This window comes from Arachis ipaensis, chromosome B3, assembly GCF_059453495.1.
Source record: "Arachis ipaensis isolate K30076 ecotype BB chromosome B3, ASM5945349v1, whole genome shotgun sequence".
Taxonomy (NCBI): domain Eukaryota; kingdom Viridiplantae; phylum Streptophyta; class Magnoliopsida; order Fabales; family Fabaceae; genus Arachis; species Arachis ipaensis.
The window spans coordinates 70,367,408-70,389,332 of NC_142438.1; the positions used below are offsets into that span (position 1 = coordinate 70,367,408).

At 40.1% G+C, this 21,925-nt stretch overlaps 1 non-coding gene and 1 pseudogene across 2 annotated transcripts in view; one reads left to right on the forward strand and one right to left on the reverse strand.

Annotated features, from left to right (window-relative positions):
* Positions 1-10,699: 10,699 nt before the first annotated feature.
* The window catches only part of LOC148571042 (uncharacterized), a 39,198-nt pseudogene continuing 27,972 nt past the window's right edge, over positions 10,700-21,925 (reverse strand). The window contains exon 2 of the transcript XR_015907672.1: positions 10,700-10,802. The product of XR_015907672.1 is annotated as an uncharacterized LOC148571042 (transcript). The remainder of the gene's footprint in view (positions 10,803-21,925) is intronic.
* LOC148571043 (small nucleolar RNA R71) lies at positions 18,445-18,548 on the forward strand. Its single transcript, XR_015908294.1, has one exon. It is a non-coding gene; the product is annotated as a small nucleolar RNA R71 (small nucleolar RNA).

Sequence of the window (21,925 nt, forward strand, 5' to 3'; positions counted from 1 at the left end):
TTTTGCTTTGGACCACGACTTTAACCGCTCAGTCTCAAGCTTTTCACTTGACACCTTCACGCCACAAGCACATGGTTTGGGACAGCTTGGTTTAGCCGCTTAGGCCAGGATTTTATTCCTTTGGGCCCTCCTATCCATTAATGCTCAAAGCCTTAGATCCTTTTTTTATTTTACCCTTGCCTTTTGGTTTAAAGGGTTATTGGCTTTTTCTGCTTGCTTTTTCTTTTTCTCTCTTTTTTTTCACAAGCTTTGTATTCACTGCTTTTTCTTGCTTCAAGAATCAATTTTATGATTTTTCAGATTATCAATAACATTTCTCCTTTTTCATTATTCTTTCAAGAGCCAACAAATTTAACATTCATAGACTTCACTATCAAAAATATGTGCTGTTCAAGAATTCATTCAGAAAACAAAAAGTATTGCCACCACATCAAAATAATTAAACTATTTTAAAATTCGAAATTCATGTACTTCTTTTTCTTTTTTCAGAAAATATTTTTTATTTAAGAAAGGTGAAGGATTCATAGGACATTCGTAGCTTTAAGGCATAGACACTTAGACACTAGTGATTATGTAATAAGACACAAACATAAATAACACATAAAGCATAATTTTCGAAAAACCAAAAAATAAGAACAAGGAAATTAAAGAACGGGTCCACCTTAGTGATGGCGGCTTGTTCTTCCTCTTGAAGATCTTATGGAGTGCTTGAGCTCCTCAATGTCTCTTCCTTGCCTTTGTTGCTCCTCCCTCATGACTCTTTGGTCTTCTCTAATTTCATGGAGGAGGATGGAATGCTCTTGGTGCTCCACCCTTAGTTGTCCCATGTTGGAACTTAATTCTCCTAGGGAGGTGTTAATTTGCTCCCAATAGTTTTGTGGAGGACAGTGCATCTCTTGAGGCATCTCAGGGATTTCATGATGAGGAATTTCCTCATGCTCTTGTTGAGGTCCATGTGTGGGCTCTCTTGTTTGCTCCATCCTTTTCTTAGTGATGGGCTTGTGAGATGAATCTCTCCATCTCCCATGACTCGGAGGTGGAAGCAATTGCCTTCCCTTTCCTCTTTCTAGAGGTTTTTCCGGCCTTTGGTGCCATTAGTGGTTATGGAAAAATAAAAAGCACAGCTTTTTCCACACCAAACGTAAAATGTTTGCTCGTCCTCGAGCAAAAGAAGAAAGAATGGAGGAGAAGAAGAAGAAATGGAGGAGATGAAAGAGTGTGTAAGGTTCGGCTAAGGGGGTAGTAACGTATGAGGGGTTAGGTTTGGGAGGGAAATTGTTTGAATTTGAATGGTGAGATAGGTGGGGTTTGATGATGGATGGATGTGAGTGGTGAAGGGTGTTTTGGGGAAGAGTTTTATGGAAAGGTGTAAAGAGGAGAGAAGAGGAGGTGGGGGTAGATGGGGATCCTGTGGGGTCTACAGATCCTGAGGTGTCAAGGATTTCTCATCCCTGCACCATGTTGGCGTGTAAACGCCCCTTTGAGTGTCAATCCTGGCGTTAAACGCCAGGTTGCTGCCCATTTCTGGCATTTAACGCCAGCTTTTCTTCCCTTTCTGGCGTTAAATGCCAACTTTTCTTCCCGTTCTGGCGTTAAACGCCAATCTGGTACCCTTTTCTGGCGTTAAACACCTAGAATGGTGCCAGACTGGGCGTTTAATGCCCATTCTACTACCCTTACTGGCGTTTAAACGCCAGTAAGCTCATCCTCCAGAGTGTGCTATTTTTATTGCTGTTTTCGAATTTGCTTTGATTTTTGCATTTGTTTTTGTGACTTCACATGATCATCAATCCTAAACAAAACATAAAATAACAATGGAAAATAGATAAATAAATAACATTGGGTTGCCTCCCAACAAGCGCTTCTTTAATGTCAATAGCTTGATAGTGGGCTCTCATGGAGCCTCACAGATACTCAGAGCATGATGATGGCCTCCCAACACCAAACTTAGAGTTTGAATGTGGGGATCTGTTTGACTCTACATTGAGAGAAGCTTTTCATGCTTCCTCTCCATGGTTACAGAGGAAGATCCTTGAGCCTTAAACACAAGGTAGTCCCCATTCACTTGAAGGACCAATTCTCCTCTGTCAACATCAATCACAGCTTTTGCTGTGGCTAGGAAGGGTCTGCCAAGGATGATAGATTCATCCATACTCTTCCCAGTGTCCAGGATTATGAAGTCAGCAGAGATGTAAAGGTCTTCAACCTTTACCAAGACATCCTCTACAAGTCCATAAGCCTACTTCCTTGAATTGTCTGCCATCTCTAGTGAGATTCTTGCAGCTTGCACCTTAAGGATTCCTAGTTTCTCCATTACAGAAGGGCATGAGGTTTATACTTGACCCTAGGTCACACAGAGCCTTCTCAAAGGTCATGGTGCCTATGGTACAAGGTATTAAGAATTTTTCGGGGTCTGGTTTCTTCTGAGGTAATTTCTGCCTAACCAAGGTACTCAGTTCATTGATGAGCAATGGAGGTTCATCCTCCCAAGTCTCATTACCAAATAACTTGGCATTCAGCTTCATGATTGCTCCAAGGTACTTAGCAACTTGCACTTCAGTAATATCTTCATCCTCTTCAGAGGAGGAATACTCATCAGAGCTCATGAATGGCAGAAGTAGGTTCAGTGGAATCTCTATGGTATCTATATGAGCCTCAGATTCCTTTGGTTCCTCATTAGGGAACTCCTTGGAGGCCAGTGGACGTTCATTGAGGTCTTCCTCAGTGAAAATCACTGCCTTTTCCTCCTCTATGCATTCGGCCATGTGGGACGTGTTTATGGCCTTGCACTCTCTCTTGGGGTTCTCTTCTGTATTGCTTGGGAGAGTACTAGGAGGGAGTTTAGTAAATTTCTTACTCAGCTGACCCACTTGTGCCTCCAAATGTCTAATGGAGGACCTTGTTTCAGTCATGAAACTTAGTGTGGTTTTAGATAGATCAGAGACTATAGTTGCTAAGCTAGAGAGACTCTGCTCAGAATTCTCTGTCTGTTGCTGCGAAGATGATGGAAAATGTTTGCTATTGCTAAACCTAATTCTTCCACCATTATTGTTGTTGAAGCCTTGTTGAGGCTTCTGTTGGTCCTTCCATGAGAGATTTGGATAATTTCTCCATGAAGGATTATAGGTGTTTCCATAGGGTTCTCCCATGTAATTCACCTCTTCCATTGCAGGATTCTCAGGATCATAAGCTTCTTCTTCAGAGGAAGCTTCCTTAGTACTGCCTGATGCAGCTTGCATTCCAAACAGACTCTGAGAAATCATATTGACTTGCAGAGTCAATATTTTATTCTGAGCCAATATGGCATTCAGAGTACCAATCTCAAGAACTCCTTTCTTCTGAGGCATCCCATTATTCACAGGATTCCTTTCAGAATGTACAGGAATTGGTTATTTGCAACCATTTCAATGAGTTCCTGGGCTTCTTCAGGTGTCTTCTTCAAATGAAGAGATCCACCAGCAGAGTTGTCCAATGACATTTTGGACAGTTCAGACAGATCATCATAGAATATGCATATGATGCTCCATTCTGAAAGCATGCCAGAAGGACACCTTCTGATCAGTTGCTTGTATCTTTCCCAAGCTTCATAGAGGAATTCGCCTTCCTTTTATCTGAAGGTCTGGACTTTCACTCTAAGCTTACTCAATTTTTGAGGTGGAAAGAACTTTGCCAAGAAGGCATTGACCATCTTTTCTCAAGAGTTCAGGCTTTCTTTAGGTTGGGAGTCCAACCATGTCCTAGCTCTGTCTCTTACAGCAAAAGGGAAGAGCATAAGTCTGTAGACCTCAAGGTCAATCCCATGGGTCTTGACAGTGTCACAGATTTGCAAGAATTCAGCTAAAAACTGATGAGGATCTTCCAATGGAAGTCCATGATACTTGCAATTCTGCTGCATTAGAGAAACCAATTGAGGCTTAAGCTCAAAGTTGTTTGCTCCAATTGCAGGAATTGAGATGCTCCTTCCACAGAAGTCAGAAGAAGGTGTAATGAAGTCACCAAGCATCTTCCTTGCATTGTTGGCATTGTTGTAATGAAGTCACCAAGCATCTTACAGTCCGTTCCAGGATTCTTTTTAGTTCTCTATTAGAGACTTCAGCTTGTCTATTTGTCTGTGGATGATATGGAGTTGCCACCTTATGGCGAATCCCATACCGGACCATGGCAGAGTGAAGCTGTTTGTTGCAGAAGTGAGTGCCCCATCACTGATTAGTACCCTAGGGACACCAAATCTGCTGAATATGTGTTTCTGGAGGAACTTTAGTACTGTTTTAGTATCATTGGTGGGTGTGGCAATGGCCTCTACCCATTTTGATACATAGTCAACTGCCACCAGAATATAAGTGTTTGAGTATGATGGTGGGAAAGGCCCCATGAAATCAATTCCCCATACATCAAACAACTCAATCTCCAAGATTCCTTGTTGAGGCATGGCATAACTATGAGGCAAATTATCAGCTCTCTGGCAACTGTCACAGTTACGTACAAACTCTTAGGAATCTCTATAGAGTATAGGCCAGTAGAAACCACATTGGAGGACCTTGGTGGCTGTTCGCTCACCTCCAAAATGGCCTCCATATTGTGATCCATGGCAATGCAATAGGATCCTCTGCGCTTCTTCTCTAGGCACACACCTACGGATTATTCCGTCTGTACATCTCTTAAAGAGATAGGGTTCATCCCACAAGTAGTACTTTGCATCAGTAATTAATTTTTTCTTTTGTTGCCTGCTGTACTCCTTGGGAATGAACCTTGCAGCTTTGTAGTTTGCAATGTCTGCAAACCATGGTAATTTCTGAATTGCGAACAAATGCTCATCCGGAAAGGTTTCAGAGATCTCAATAGAGGGGGAGGACGCCCCTTCCACTGGTTCTATCCGGGACAGATGGTCAGCCACTTGGTTTTCTGTCCCTTTTCTGTCTCTTATTTCTATATCAAACTCTTGCAGAAGTAACACCCATCTTATAAGTCTGGGTTTTGAATCCTGCTTTGTGAGTAGATATTTAAGAGCAGCATGATCTGTGTACACAATCACTTTTGATCCTACTAAGTATGATCTAAACTTGTCAATGGCATAAACCACTGCAAGCAATTCTTTTTCTGTGGTTGTGTAATTTTTCTGGGCATCATTCAAAACACGGCTAGCATAATAAATGACATGCAGAAGCTTGTCATGCCTCTGCCCCAGTACTGCACCAATGGTGTGATCACTGGCATCACACATTAATTCGAACGGTAATGTCCAGTCTGGTGCAGAGATAACTGGTGCTGTGACCAGCTTAGCTTTCAGAGTTTCAAACGCCTGCAGACACTCTGTGTCAAACACAAATGGCGTGTCAACATCTAGCATGTTGCTTAGAGGTTTTGCAATTTTTGAAAAATCCTTTATAAACCTCCTATAAAATCCTACATGCCCCAGAAAGCTTCTGATTGCCTTAACATTGGCAGGTGGTGGTAATTTTTCAATTACCTCTATTTTAGCTTGATCCACCTCTATTCCCTTGTTTGAAATTTTATGCCCAAGGACAATCCCTTCAGTCACCATAAAGTGACATTTTTTCCAGTTTAAAACCAGGTTGGTCTCTTGGCATCTTTTCAAAACCAGTGTCAGGTGATCAAGACAGGAGCTGAATGAGTCTCCATATACTGAGAAGTCATCCATGAAGACTTCCAGAAATTTTTCCACCATATCAGAGAAAATAGAGAGCATGCATCTCTGAAAGGTTGCAGGCGCATTACACAGCCCAAAAGGCATCCTTGTGTAAGCAAATACTCCAGATGGATATGTGAATGCTGTTTTCTCTTGATCCTGGGGATCTACTGCAATTTGGTTGTAGCCTGAATAGCCATCCAAAAAGCAGTAATAATTATGACCTGCTAGTCTTTCTAGCATCTGGTCTATGAATGGTAAAGGAAAATGATCCTTTCTGGTGGCTTATTGAGCCTTCTGTAATCAATACACATGCGCCACCCTGTAACTGTTCTTGTAGGAACCAGTTCATTTTTTTCATTATGAACCACTGTCATGCCTCCCTTTTTAGGGATAACTTGAACAGGACTCACCCAGGGGCTATCTGAAATAGGATAAATAATCTCAGCCTCCAGTAATTTAGTGACCTCTTTCTGCACCACTTCCTTCATGGTTGGATTTAGCCACCTCTGTGGTTGAACCACTGGCTTAGCATTGTCCTCCAATAAGATCTTGTGCATGCATCTAGCTGGGCTTTTGCCCTTAAGGTCACTTATGGACCACCCAAGAGCTGTCTTGTGTGTCCTTAGCACTTGAATTAGTGCTTCCTCTTCCTGTGGATTTAAGGCAGAGCTTATGATCACTGGAAAAGTATCACCTTCTCCCAGAAATGCATATTTTAGGGATGGTGGTAATGGTTTGAGCTCGGGTTTAGGAGGTTTTTCCTCTTCTTGAGGAAATTTCAGAGACTCTTTCAATTCCTCTGAATCCTCTAGATCAAGTGGAACATCTTTAAAGATGTTTTCCAGCTCTGATTCGAGACTCTCAGCCATGTTGATCTCTTCTACCAAAGAGTCAATAAGATCAACTTTCATGTAGTCTTTTGGTGTATCTGGATGCTGCATGGCATTGACAGCATTCAACTTAAACTCATCTTCATTGACTCTCAGGGTGACTTTCCCCTTTTGGACATCAATGAGAGTTCGTCCAGTTGCTAGGAAAGGTCTTCCTAGAATGAGAGTAGCACTCTTGTGCTCCTCCATCTCCAGCACTACGAAGTCATTGGGAAAGGCGAATGGCCCAACCCTGACAATCATGTCCTCAATCACACCGGATGGGTATTTAATGGAGCCATCAGCAAGTTGGAGACATATCCGGGTTGGTTTAACTTCTTCAGTTAAACCAAGCTTTCTGATAGTGGATGCAGGTATTAGGTTGATGCTTGCCCCAAGATCGCATAAAGCTGTCCTGGTGCAATTTCCCTCCAATGTGCATGGTATTAGAAAGCTTCCGGGATCTTTAAGCTTTTCAAGAAAGCTTTTCAGAATGACTGCATTGCATTCTTCAGTGAGGAAAACTCTTTCAGTTTCTCTCCAATCCTTCTTATGACTCAAGATCTCTTTCATGAACTTGGCATAAGAAGGTATTTGCTCAAGTGCCTCTGCAAACGGAATCTTAATTTCAAGAGTCCTGAGATAATCTGCAAAGCGAGCAAATTGCTTATCCTGCTCCTCTTGGCGGAGTTTTTGAGGATAAGGTATCTTGGCTTTATATTCCTCAACCTTGGTTGCTGTAGGTTTATTTCCTACAGAAATAGTTGAAGAAGCCTTTTTAGAGGGGTTGTCATCAGCACTTGTGTGTGTCTGATCCCTCTCTGGCATTTGAGTGCCAGAGTTAGAAGCTGGAGTGACGTTAGACACCAATTCCTCATCTGTTCCTGGCGTCTGAACGCCAGAACTGTGCTTCCTTTGGGCGTTCAACGCCAGTTCCTTGCTTGTTTCTGGCATTGAACGCCAGTCCTGAGCATGGTCTGGGCGTTCAGCGCCAGCCTTCCACCCAATTTCTAGCGTTTTAATGCCAGAATTATTTTTTCCTGGGCTCTTACTGTCCTCAGATGGATTTTGGGTGGTTTGCTCATTTCTTGGCTTCCTGCTGCCTTGAGGTTGGGTATTTAATGTTTTCTCACTTCTTAATTGAATTGCTTGGCATTCTTCTGTTATTTGTTTTGACAGCTGCTGTTTTGTTTGCTTCATTTGTTCTTCCATATTTATATTAGCCATCCTTGTCTCTTGTAGTCTATCTTTGAATTCGGCTAACTGTTGTGTTAGAAAGTCCAATTGCTGATTGAATTCAGCAGCTTGTTCTACAGGACTGAGTTCAGCAGTTACTGTTTTAACCTCTTCTTTCATGGAAGGGTCACTGCTTAGGTACAGATGCTGATTTCTGGCAACTGTATCAATGAGCTCTTGAGCTTCTTCAATTGTCTTTCTCATGTGGATAGATCCACCAGCTGAGTAATCTAGAGAGATCTGAGCTCTTTCTATAAGCCCATAATAGAAGATGTCTAATTGAACCCACTCTGAAAACATTTCAGAGGGGCATTTTCGTAGCATCTCTCTGTATCTCTCCCAGGCATCATAAAGAGATTTATTATCTCCTTGTTTAAAGCCTTGGATGTCCAACCTTAGCTGTGTCATCCGTTTTGGAGGAAAGTATTGATTCAGAAATTTTTCTGTCAGCTGTTTCCATGTCCTTATGCTAGCCTTAGGTTGGTTATTTAACCACCTCTTGGCTTGGTCTTTTACAGCAAATGGAAACAGTAATAATCTGTAAACATCCTGATCTACTTCCTTATCATGTACTGTGTCAGCAATTTATAAAAACTGTGCCAGAAACTCTGTAGGTTCTTCCTGTGGAAGACCGGAATACTGGCAGCTTTGCTGCACCATGATAATGAGCTGAGGATTCAACTCAAAGCTACTGACTCCAATGGAGGGTATGCAGATACTACTCCCATATGAAGCAGTAGAGGGGTTAGCATATGATCCCAGAGTCCTTCTGGACTGTTCATTTCCACTTAGATCCATGATGGAGAAAGGGAGATGATGTAATAAAAAAATTTTATTTTTATTTATTTATTTATTTATTTATTTATTTCGAAAATAAAATAAATTAAAATAAAATAAATAAAAATGGGTGAAGATTTTCGAAAAAATGAGGAGAGAGAAAGTGGTTAGGAAGTTTTGAAAAGGATATGATGATTTTTGAAAAAGGTTTTAAATTTTGAAATAAAAATCTGAATTTTAAAGGTAAATTTTGAAAATTTGCTTTAAAATAGAGAGAAAAGATATTTTTGAATTTAAAGAGGAGAGAGAAAAACAATAAGATAGCACAAGATTTAAAATTTTTAGATCTAATGCTCCTTGTTTTCAAAAATTTTAGAGGGAGAACACCAAGGAACACCAAACTTAAAAATTTTAAGATCAAGACAGAAGGAAAACTCAAGAACACTTTGAAGATTCACAAGAACACAAGAACATGAAGAAAGAATACCAAACTTAAAATTTTTAAAAAACCAAAATAAGATTTTTCGAAAACCAAAGAAAAATCAACAAGAAAACACCAAAACTTAAAGTTTGGCACAAGATTTAATGTAAAAATTATTTTTGAAAAAGAATTTTAAAAAGAAGGTACCCAATTTACCAAGAACACAGACCAACGCTCTAGCCAAATGGGCAGTAAATGTAACACTTGTTTTGAAAAATATTTTTAATAACTAAGAAAAAATATTATTTTTATCTTTATTTTATTTTGTTTTTATTTTTTTTGAAAAGAATATAAAAGACTCTGACCCAAAAGACAAAATTTTCCTAATCTAAGCAACAGGATTCACCGTCAGTTGTTCAAACTCAAACAATCCCCGGCAACGGCGCCAAAAACTTGGTGCACGAAATTGTAATGTTAATGTTCACATTACTCTCTTACAACTTCGCACAACTAACCAGCAAGTGCACTGGGTCGTCCAAGTAATACCTTATGTGAGTAAGGGTCGATCCCACGGAGATTGTTGGCTTGAAGCAAGCTATGGTTATCTCGTAACTCTTAGCAGGATATAATATCAATAATAATTCTTAATTTGAATTGTAAAAAGTAAGAAGGGCAGAACACAAATTATACTTGTATGCAGTAATGGAGAATATGTTGGAGTTTTGGAGATGCTTTGTCTTCTGAAATTCTGCTTTCCTCTGTTTCCTGATTCACGCACGCACGTCCTCCTATGGCAAGCTGTGTGTTGGTGGATCACCGTTGTCAATGGCTACCATCCATCCTTCCAGTGAAAAGGGTCCAGGTGCGCTGTCACCGCATGGCTAATCATCTGCAGGTTCTCAATCGTACCGGAATGGGATTTACTATCCTTTTGCGTCTGTCACTATGCCCAGAACTCGCGAGTTTGAAGCTCGTCACAGTCATTCAATTCTTGAATCCTACTCGGAATACCACAGACAAGGTTTAGACTTTCCGGATTCTCTTGAATGCTGCTATCAATCTAGCTTATACCACGAAGATTCTGATTAAGAGATCCAAGAGATATTCAATCATTCTATGGTGAACGAAAGTGGTTGTCAGGCACGCGTTCGTAGGAGAATGATGATGATTGTCACGTTCATCACATTCATGTTGAAGTGCGAATGGATATCTTAGATAGGAACACGCATGTTTGAATGAAAAACAGAAATACTTGCATTAATTCATCGAGACACAGCAGAGCTCCTCACCCCTAACAATGGAGTTTAGAGACTCATGCTGTCAAAGAGTACAAAATTCAGATCTAAAAATGTCATGAGATACAAAATAAGTCTCTAAAAGTTGTTTAAATACTAAACTAGTAACCTAGGTTTACAGAAAATGAGTAAACTATGATAGATAGTGCAGAAATCTACTTCTGGGGCCCACTTGGTGTGTGCTGGGGCTGAGACTAAAGCTTCTCACGTGTCTGGGCTGTTTTGGGCGTTCAACGCCATGCTGTAACCTGTTTCTGGCGTTAAACTCCAACTTGAAACGTGTTTCTGGCGCTGGACGCCAGATTGCAACATGGAACTGGCGTTGAACGCCAGTTTACGTCATCTATCCTTGAGCAAAGTATGGACTATTATATATTTCTGGAAAGCCCTGGATGTCTACTTTCCAACGCAATTGGAAGCGCGTCAATTAGACTTCTGTAGCTCCAGAAATTCCATTCCGAGTGCAGAGAGGTCAGGATCCAACAGCATCAGCAGTCCTTTTTCAGCCTGAATCAGATTTTTGCTCAGCTCCCTCAATTTCAGCCAGAAAATACCTGAAATTACAGAAAAATACACAAACTCATAGTAAAGTCCAGAAATATGAATTTTGCCTAGAAACTAATGAAAATAAACTAAAAACTAACTAAAACATACTAAAAACTATATGAAATTAACCGCAAAAAGCGTATAAAATATCCGCTCATCAGGCGCCAAATTTGACGACAAGAATTCGTGTGTAGTTTGGAATCAAGAATCAATTCGTTAGTAGTATAGTCCAAACCAACAACAAATTCTCATAATCAAATATTAATCTAAAGATGTCACAATACAAAACAAAATGTAAACCGAGAGTATTTAGCTCCTGGGTCGTTCTCCCCAGGAGTTGCAATGAAGTGTACAATTATTGGCTATGGGAAAGAGTAAGGGGAGTTGGGAATGAAAGCAAGAGAGCAAGTAATGTAAATAGCGAGAAATTAAATGGAAAGCAAGAAAGGCAAGAAATGTAAGTAGCAAGGAATTGAAACAAGCATGCATGAAATTAAAGGATTCTTGGTAAGAATTGGGGAGTTTAGAATTCCTATCCGAGTTATGGACCACAAACATGGCAATTGTGTAGAATCAATCCAAATCAATCAATCCTCCTTGAGAATTAGTCAAAAAGCCATAATTGATTTCAATCCATAAGTCCTAGTCAACTCACTAATTACTTAGTGAAAGACTAGCGTCAATGGAAACCAAACCAATTAATTATCCTCACACAATGCGGAATGGACATCAATGACTCAAGGATCACCAAAGTCAACAATCCCAAGCCAAGAGTGAAGAAAAACTAAATGAAAACTAAGCCAAGCATTTTATCAAACACTTGTTGTGCATGAAAATAAAATAATATTAAAATGCATCAAAAATAACGTCTAAGTACCAAATGCAAGAAAATAGCAACAACAACTAAAGAGAGGCATAAATGAACATAAAAAATAAATTCCATTAATTGTAAATTAAAAATAACAAGAGTGTTCATAAAATAGAAAATGACATAAAAGAGAAATTAAGAAGAAGAACTAAGGGAAGTAAGACAATAAAGTAAAGAAACATAAATGAAACTACATTAAAACAATAATTAAAGATAGAAATTTAAGAGAAATTAACTAAACCTAACCTAATTCTAGAGAGAGGGGGGAGCTTCTCTCTCTAGAGAACTAAATCAAAAACATAGAAAACCTAAACCTAATTGCCCCCCTTGTTTCCACTTGAATTGGGGTTGATATAGCTTCAGAAATGAGTTGGACTGGGTTTTGGAGGCCCAGAATTTGCCCCCATCGATTTACAATTAATGAACTGACGTAATTCGAGTCACGCGTACGCGTGGGTCATGCGTATGCGTGGGTCACGCGTATGTGTCGTCCACGCGTATGTGTCGTTTGCGCAAAATCCATCCACACGTACGCGTCGCTCGCAAATCCTCGTTGTGCGTACGCATGCACGCTTGTGCGTACGCACGCATGCTGAAACTTCCAAACTCCATTTCTTCATGGTTTTTTCCCTTTTGCATGCCTTTTTTCTCACTTCTTCAACCCATACTTGCCTTCGAAACCTGAAATCACTTAGCAAACACATTAAGGCATCATATGAAATTAAAGTGGATAAAATTTAGCAATTATAAGACCTAAAAAGCATGTTTTCACTTTCAGGCTCAATTTAGGAAGAAATCATGAAACTATGCTATTTCAATGGATAAGTGTAGGAAAAGTTGATGAAATCCACCCAAATAGAGTAAATGAATACCATGAAATATGGATTCATCAGAGACATTCCAATGGGTATCTTGAAGGCTGTCCTATATGCCCAAAGAGCATCATCCAACTTCTTTGACTAGTCTTTTCTTGAAGTTCCCACAACTTTTTCAAGAATTCTTTTGAGTTCTCTGTTGGATATCTCTGTCTGCTATCTTGTTTGGGGGTGACAAGGTGTGGCAACCTTATGCTTAACTACATATCTCAAGAGGAGAGTCTCTAGTGGTCTGTTACAAAAATGGCTGCCTCCGTCACTGATTAGATCTCTGGAAACTCCAAACCGGCTGAAGATATTCTTCCTGAGAAAGTTCATCACTACTTTGTTATCATTTGTTGGAGTTGCAATGGCCTCCATCCACTTGGATACATAGTCTATTGCTACCAAAATATACTTGTTTGAGTATGAGGTTGGGAATGGGCCCATGAAATCAATCCCCCATATGTCAAATAGTTCAAGCACTAGGATGAAGTGTTGTGGCATCTCATTTCTTTTGGGCAAGTTTCCAGCTCTCTGGCATTCATTACAAATCTTCACTAGTTCTTTTGCATCCTTAAAGATAGTGGTCTAAAAGAATCCACACTGCAACACTTTGGCTGCAGTCCTTTCTCCTCCAAAGTGTCCTCCATCGTAAGAACCATGACAATTCCATAAGACTTCCCGTCCTTCTTCCTCTGAGATGCATTTTCTAAGTATTCCATCTGAACATTTCTTGAAGAGGTATGGTTCATCCCAAATGAAATACATGGCATCATTGATGAGCCTTCTCTTCTGATGTTTGTTGATCTCCAAAGGGAACTCCCCAATGGCCTTGAAATTTGCAATGTTCGCAAACCAGGGTGCCTTTTGAACCAACATCAATTTTTTGTCAGTAAAGCATTCATTCACATACAGATCGTGTGTGTTGCCTTCTTCACAAGGGATTCTTGACAAATAGTCTGCTACCTTGTTCTCTACTCCCTTTTAATATTTAATCTCAATATTGAACTCCTGAAGCAGTAGTATCCACCTTATCAATCTTGGTTTCGACTCTTGTTTGGCAAGTAGATACTTCAGTGCTGCATGATCAGTAAAAATAATCACTTTAGAGCCAATGAAATATGATCTAAATTTATCAAAGGCAAACACTATTGCTAGTAATTCCTTTTCAGTGGTGGTGTAATTCCTTTAGGTCTCATTGAGGACCTTGATGGCATAGTATATAACATGCACCAAATTGTCTTTCCTTTGTCCTAACACTGCCCCAATAGCAAAATCTGATGCATCACACATCAGCTCGAAAGGTAAATCCTAATTAGGTGGGGCAATGATAGGTACCGAGGAAAGTTTTCTTTTTAGATTTTCAAAAGCCAGCAGGCATTCTTGATCAAACACAAAAGGTGCATCAGAGACGAGTAAGTTACTCAAAGGTTTGGCAATTTTTGAAAAATCTCTAATAAACCTTCTATAGAATCCAGCGTGTCCCAAGAAACACCTAATTGCTTTGACATTACTAGGTGGAGGTAATTTCTCAATTACTTCCACCTTAGCTCTGTCCACCTCTATGCCTTTATTAGAGATTTTGTGGCCAAGGACTATCCCTTCTGTTACCATAAAATGGAATTTCTCCCAGTTTAAGACTGGGTTAGTCTCTTGGCATCTCTTTAGCACCAAGGCAGGGTGATGCAAGCAATTTGGGAAGGAATCACCAAACACTGAAAAGTCATCCATAAAGACTTCAATAAAATTTTCAATCATGTTTGAGAAGATGGAGAACATGCATCTTTGGAAAGTGGCAGGTGCATTGCACCATCCAAAGGGCATGCGTCTATAAGCAAAGACCCCATATGGGCAAGTGAAAGATGTTTTCTTCTGGTCCTTTGGGTCAACTACAATCTGGTTGTAGCCTGAGTAGCCATCCAGGAAGCAGTAGTATGCATGCCCTGCAAGCCTCTCCAGCATCTGGTCCATGAAGGGTAGTGGAAAATAGTCATTTCTAGTGGCCTCATTGAGCTTTCTGTAATCAATACACATTCTCCATCCTGTGACATTTCTTGTAGGGATGAGTTCATTCCTTTCATTAGACACCACAGTGATGCCTCTTTTCTTGGGGACCACTTGGACAGGGCTCACCCATGGGCTATCTGAAATGGGGTAAATTACCCCTGCTTGCCATAGCTTCATGACCTCCTTTTATACCACTTATTTCATATCTAGATTCAACCTTCTTTGTGGTTTAATAGAGGGCTTGGCATTATCTTCCAACAGAATCTTATGCATACACATGGAGGAGCTTATCCTTTTTAAATCAGCAAGGATCCATCCAATGGCATTTTGGTGCATTTGCAGCACCTTGATTAGTTCATTCTCTTGTTCTTGACTGAGAGCAGAATTGATGATCACTGGGTAACTTTCATCACTTCCCAAGTATGTGTACTTGAGGGTGGGGGGAGTGCTTTCAGTTCAAGTTTTGGGGCTTCATTCCCTTCCCCTTTTTCCTCTGATGTGCTTGGAATGGGTACTTCAGTTAGTTGGATTGATGCAGCTTCATTGGTTGATAGAGGTTCTTCGTCAGGCACTTCCTCAAGTCCTTCTTCTTCAAGAGTTTCTTGTACCAAAGCCTCCACTGCATCCAACCTTATACATTCTCCCAATGATTCCTATGGGTAACTCATGGCTTTGAACACATTCAATACCATTTTTTCATCATGTAGTCTAAGAACCAGTTCCCCTTTTTGGACATCGATGATAGCTCCAGCTGTTGCTAGGAATGGTCTTCCCAGAATGATTGAAGCCTTGGTTTCTTCTTTCATATCCAACACCACAAAGTCTGCTGGGAAGATGAAGTCTCCCACCTTCACCAACAAATCTTCCACTATTCCATGAGGGAATTTGAATGATTGGTCTGCTAATTGAAGTGCCATTCTTGTTGGTTTGGCTTCCTCAATCTTCATTCTCTTCATCATTGCTAGGGACATCAAATTTATGCTAGCTCCCAAGTCACATAAGGCTTTTTCCACTGTGATTTCTCCTATGATACAGAGGATTTGGAAGCTCCTAGGGTCCTTCAGTTTTTGGGGTAGCTTGTGTTGAATGATAGCACTACACTCCTTGGTTAACACCACAGTTTTATCATTTCTCCAGCTCCTCTTCTTGGTCATTAACTCCTTCAAAAACTTGGCATAGAGTGGCATTTGTTCTAATACTTTTGCAAAAGGGATATTAATTTGGAGTCTATTGAAAACTTCCAAGAATCTGGAGAACTGGTTGTCCTTTTCATTCTTCTTTAATCGCTGAGGGTAAGAAGCTTTTGGAACATATGGCCTCAGGACTTCTTTTTCTTCTGGTGAATTGGAAGCAGGTGTTTGTGCTTCTTCCTTGTCACTTAGGCTTTCATCTACTTCCCTCCCTTGAGTTTTCCTTGAGGTCTCTTTCAGTTCCTTCCTACTCCTGAGTGTGATAGCCTTGCATTCCTCCCTTGAGTTTGTCTTGGTGGCATTATAGGGATTATGGCTAGGGACTTGCTTGGACAGGTATCCAATCTGTACTTCAAGTTTCTTGATGGCAGCATCTTGATTTTGCATATTGGATCTCACCTCCTCCTTGAAATCTTGCATGTCTTTAGACTCCTTGCAAAGTTCTCCAAGCATGGCCTCAATCCGGGATAGTCTATCCTCAAATGGTGGTGGTAGGTTGGAATTGGGAGGCTGAGAATGGCTATTTTGGGCTTGATATAGAGGCTGGAAAGAGTTGTTGTGTGGGGCTTGGTATGGTCTTTGGTTAGTTTATTGGTAGGTGGAGTTGTAAGGTCTATGATCTTAGTTCTGGGTTTGCTGGTTTCCCCACCCAAAATTTGGATGGTTCTTCCAACCAGGGTTATAAGTTTTGGAGTGTGGATCATAGGCTTGTCTTGATGAGTTTATGATGAGCGGATAATTTATACGCTTTTTGGCATTGTTTCTAGTATGTTTTTAGTAGAATCTAGTTACTTTTAGGGATGTTTTCATTAGTTTTTATGTTAAATTCATATTTCTAGACTTTAATATGAGTTTGTGTGTTTTTCTATGATTTCAGGTATTTTCTGGCTGAAATTGAGGGACTTAGCAAAAATCAGATTCAGAGGTTGAAGAAGGACTGTTGATGCTGTTGGATTCTGACCTCCCTGCACTCAAAGTGGATTTTCTGGAGCTACAGAACTCAAAATGGCGCGCTTCCAATTGCGTTGGAAAGTAGACATCCAGGGCTTTCCAGCAATGTATAATAGTCTATACTCTGGCCGAGTTTAGAGGACGTGAAAGGGCGTTGAACGCCAGTTCTACGCTGCTGTCTGGAGTTAAACGCCAAAAACAAGTCACAAACCAGAGTTGAACGCCAGAAATACGTTACAACCTGGCGTTCAACTCCAGAAAGAGCCTCTGCACGTGTAACATTCAAGCTCAGCCCAAGCACACACCAAGTGGGCCTCGGAAGTGGATTTATGCATCAATTACTTACTTCTGTAAACCCTAGTAACTAGTTTAGTATAAATAGGACTGTTTACTATTGTATTAGACATCTTATGATCTTCGGATCATCTTTGATCACGTTTTGGAGGCTGGCCTCTCGGCCATGCCTAAACCTTTCACTTATGTATTTTCAACGGTAGAGTTTCTACACTCCATAGATTAAGGTGTGGAGCTCTGCTGTTCCTCAAAGATTAATGCAAAGTACTACTGTTTTTCTATTCAATTCAACTTATTCCGCTTCTAAGATATTTATTCACACTTCAACCTGAATGTGATGAACGTGACAATCATCATCATTCCCTATGAACGCGTGCCTGACAACCACTTTCGTTCTACCTTAGATTGAATGAGTATCTCTTGGATCTCTTAATCAGAATCTTCGTGGTATAAGCTAGATTGATGGCGGCATTCAAGAGAGTCCGGAAAGTCTAAACCTTGTCTGTGGTATTCCGAGTAGGACTCTGGGATTGAATGACTGTGACGAACTTCAAACTCGCGAGTGCTGGGCGTAGTGACAGATGCAAAAGGAGGGTGAATCCTATTCCAGTATGATCGAGAACCTCAGATGATTAGCCGTGCTGTGACAGAGCATTTGGACCATTTTCACAAGAGGATGGGAAGTAGCCATTGACAACGGTGATGTCCTTACATAAAGCCAGCCATGGAAAGGAGTAAGACTGATTGGATGAAGACAGCGGGAAAGCAGAGATTCAGAGGAACAAAAGCATCTCTATACGCTTATCTGAAATTCTCACCAATGAATTACATAAGTGCTTCTATCCTTATTTTCTATCTATTTATTATTTATGTTCGAAAACTCCATAACTATTTTATATCCGCCTGACTGAGATTTACAAGGTGACCATAGCTTGCTTCATACCAACAATCTACGTGGGATCAACCCTTACTCACGTAAGGTTTATTACTTGGACGACCCAGTGCACTTGCTGGTTAGTTGTATCGAAGTTGTGAATGAAATATAATTTATTAAGACGTGCGTACAGGGTTTCTGGCGCCGTTGCCTGAGATGACAATTTCGTGCACCAAGTTTCCAACATAATTGAATTGCTCCCAATCACCTCCTTCCTCTGCATTGAACTCTTCTTGAGCTGGTGGTTGAGTATTGACTGTTGCAACTTGATTTCTCTCCATCTTCTTGGTGAGGTCTGCCAATTGCTTAGTGATTAACTTGTTTTGAGCTAGCAATGTATCCATGTGATTCAACTCCATCACCTCTCTATTGGTGCTTCTATTAGAGGCATAGAAGTATTCATTGTTGGCTACAGTTTCTATGACATCTATGGCCTCTTTAATTATCTTTTTCTTGTTGAGAGATCCTCCTAAAGAGTGATCTAAGGCCTTCTTTGATTCTTGTGACAATCCTTCATAGAAAATATGCAGTTGTACCCATTCATTGAATATGTCCGGAGGGCACTTTCTTGTCAATTCCTTGTATCTCTCCCATGCTTCATAGAGAGTTTCACCATCTTGTTGTCTAAATGTTTGTACCTCAGCCCTCAACCTGTTAACTCTTTGGAGAGGGTAAAATCTTGCCAAGAACTTATTCACCACATCTTCCCAAGTTGTAAAACTCTCCTTTGGAAAGGATTCTAGCCACTTTGATGCTTTATCCCAGAGAGAAAAGGGAAACAAAAGCAATCTGTAGGTGTCAGGATGAACACAATTGGACTTCACCGTATCACATATTCTCAAGAATGTGGTTAGATGTTGGTTGGGGTCTTCCTGGGCACTTCCTCCAAATGAGCAATTGTTTTGAACAAGGATGATGAGCTGTGGCTTTAACTTAAAGTTATTAGCATGAAGGGTTGGTTTGAGGATGCTGCTCCCACAATTCTCAGGGTTTGGGTTGATGTAAGAGCCTAGAACTTTTCTCTCCTGCCTAACATGGTTACCAGCACCTTCTCTAGCATGATTATGAACTTTATCCTCCATTGTAATGTCCAGATCTTCTTCCAACTCTTCTTCACCAACTATGACTTTAACTCTTGCTTCCCTCCTTAGTCTAAAGAAGGTCCTCTCTGGTTCACTGTCAAAAGAATCTGATGATCTTCCTCTTCTACCTGTCATACACTCAACAAACCACAAGCAAACAGCAAGTGGAGAAGTAACTTTTGTTGAGAGTTATGGTTAGAGTGGTGATGAGTCCATATTTCACGATATATTTTAGCTTAATTTGAGTGGATTTCATCACATAAACCTACACTTAAGCACCATAATAGCATGCTTTTGTGTTTTCTTCCTAAATTGAGCTTAATTGTGAAAACATGCTATTTTGTGCTTAATTTAACCAACTTTATTCCACTTTCATTCCATTGGGTGCCTTGATGTGTTTGATGAGTAATCTCAGGTCTACAAGGCTAATATGGATAGAAGAAGTGATGGAAAAGCATGCAAAAAGGGAGGAAGCATGAAGAAATGAAGTTTTAGAAGATTCAGCTTCCGTGCATGCGCACAGTGATGCGTGCGTACGCATATGCGCACAAGTTTGGCGACGCATACGCGTGACCCACGCATACGCGTGGGAGCACATTTCACCAAACGACTACGCGTGGGTCGATGCAATCACGTGACTTCATTAATGCAGCACGCTGAAGGCTTAGAGGCTGAAATTAAGTGCTATATGAAGGGAACTTCATGCCATATGAAAGAGATCTCACTTGTAGGGTAGAAACACAGAGTAGGAGTAGGAGTAGTGTAGATTAGGTAATTCTCTCTTAGGGTTTTGATTAGGATTTGTAGAATTTTATACTTCAAGTTTGATTTTGGATTCTAGAAATTGCATTGTAAGTATTTCTTTAATTTCTCTTTTAATTACATTACTTGTTCTACACTTTCATCTATTTCAATTTCTCTTGTCAATATATGCATAGTTTACAATTTTGGATTCCTAGTTGTTTAATTTAATGTTTGATGCTTATTTTATGTTTGTTGAGTTGCCTTTATTGATTTTGAGCATTTGTGGTTCATAACTTTCCTTAGTTTACCAATTTTGCCATGTTTTATGTTTATGCCCTCTATGGGTTTGATGAAATGCTAATTTTGATTATGGGGTAAATTACACCCCTTGGCTTAGGGAAAATGAGTTTATGGATTACTAGAGTCATAATGTCCAATATTTAGTGGTAATTCTTGGGGAGTTAGTTGATTCTTGTTTCCATTAAAGCTAGCCTTTTATCAACTAGTTTGGTAAGTTGGTTAGAACTTATGGATTAAGGTCAATTATGCTTACTTGATGGTACACGAAATCGTGATCACACACTTTTGACACAACTCCGTGCAGCTGACCAGCAAGTGCACTGGGTCGTCCAATTAATACCTTACGTGAGTAAAGGTCGATCCCACGGAGATTGTCGGCTTGAAGCAAGCTATGGTCATCCTTGTAAATCTCAGTCAGACGAATTCAAATAGTTATGAGGTTTTGATGATTAAAATCTAATTAAAACATAAAATAAGATAGAAATACTTATGTAATTCATTGGTAGGATTTTCAGATAAGCGTATGAAGATGCTTTGTTCCTTCTGAACCTCTGCTTTCCTATTGCCTTCATCCAATCATTCATACTCCTTTCCATGGTAAGTTGTATGTTGGGGATCACCGTTGCCAATGGCTACCGTCCGTCCTCTCAGTGAAAATGGTCCAAATGCACTGTCACCGCATGGTTAATCATCTGTCAGTTCTCACTCATGTTGGAATAAGATCCGTTGATCCTTTTGCGTCTGTCACTATGTCCAGCACTCATGAGTTTGAAGCTTGTCACAGTCATCCCATCCCAGATCCTACTCGAAATACCACAGACAAGGTTTAGACTTTTCGGATCTCAAGAATGCTGCCAATTGATTCTAGCTTATACCACGAAGACTCTGATTTCATGGAATGGAAGGCTTTGTTGTGAGGAGAGGAAAACATGCGTCGTGAACCAGGAGGCTAAGAGATACACACTCAAGCTATAGTAGATAGAACGGAAGTGGTTGTCAGGCACGCGTTCATAGGTGAGAATGATGATGAGTGTCACGGATCATCATATTCATCAGGTTGAAGTGCGAGTGAATATCTTAGAATAAGAATAAGCTTGAATTGAATAGAAAAACAATAGTACTTTGCATTAATTCATGAAGAACAGCAGAGCTCCACACCTTAATCTATGGGGTGTAGATACTCCACCGTTGAAAATACATAAGTAATGAAGGTCCAGGCATGGGCGAATGGCCAGCCCCCTAAACGTGATCAAGAGATTAAAATGATAAAAAGATAATCTCCAAAATGATCTAAAGATGAAAATACAATAGCAAAAGGTCCTATTTATAATGAACTAGTAACCTAGGGTTTACAGAAATGAGTAGTTGATGCAGAAATCCATTTCCGGGCCCATTTGGTGTGTGTTTGGGCTGAGCATTGAAGCTTTCACATGTAGAGACTTTTCTTGGAGTTAAACGCCAGCTCTGGTGCCAGTTTGGGCATTTAACTCCAGCTTTTATGCCAGTTCTGGCATTTAACGCCAGAATAGGGTAGAAAGTTGGCGTTTAAATGCCAGTTTGTGTCATCAAAACTCAGAAAAGGTATGGACTATTATATATTGCTGGAAAGCCCAAGATGTCTACTTTCCAACGCAATTGAGAGCATGCTAATTGGGCTTCTGTAGCTCGAGAAAATCTATTTCGAATGCAGCAGGGTCAGAATCCAATAGCACCTGCAGTCCTTTTTCAGCCTCTGAATCAGATTTTTGCTCAGGTCCCTCAATTTCAGCCAGAAAATACCTGAAATCACAGAAAAACATAAAAACTCATAGTAAAGTCCAGAAATGTTATTTTTATTTAAAAACTAATAAAAATATACTAAAAAATAACTAAAACATACTAAAAACTACCTAAAAACAATGCCA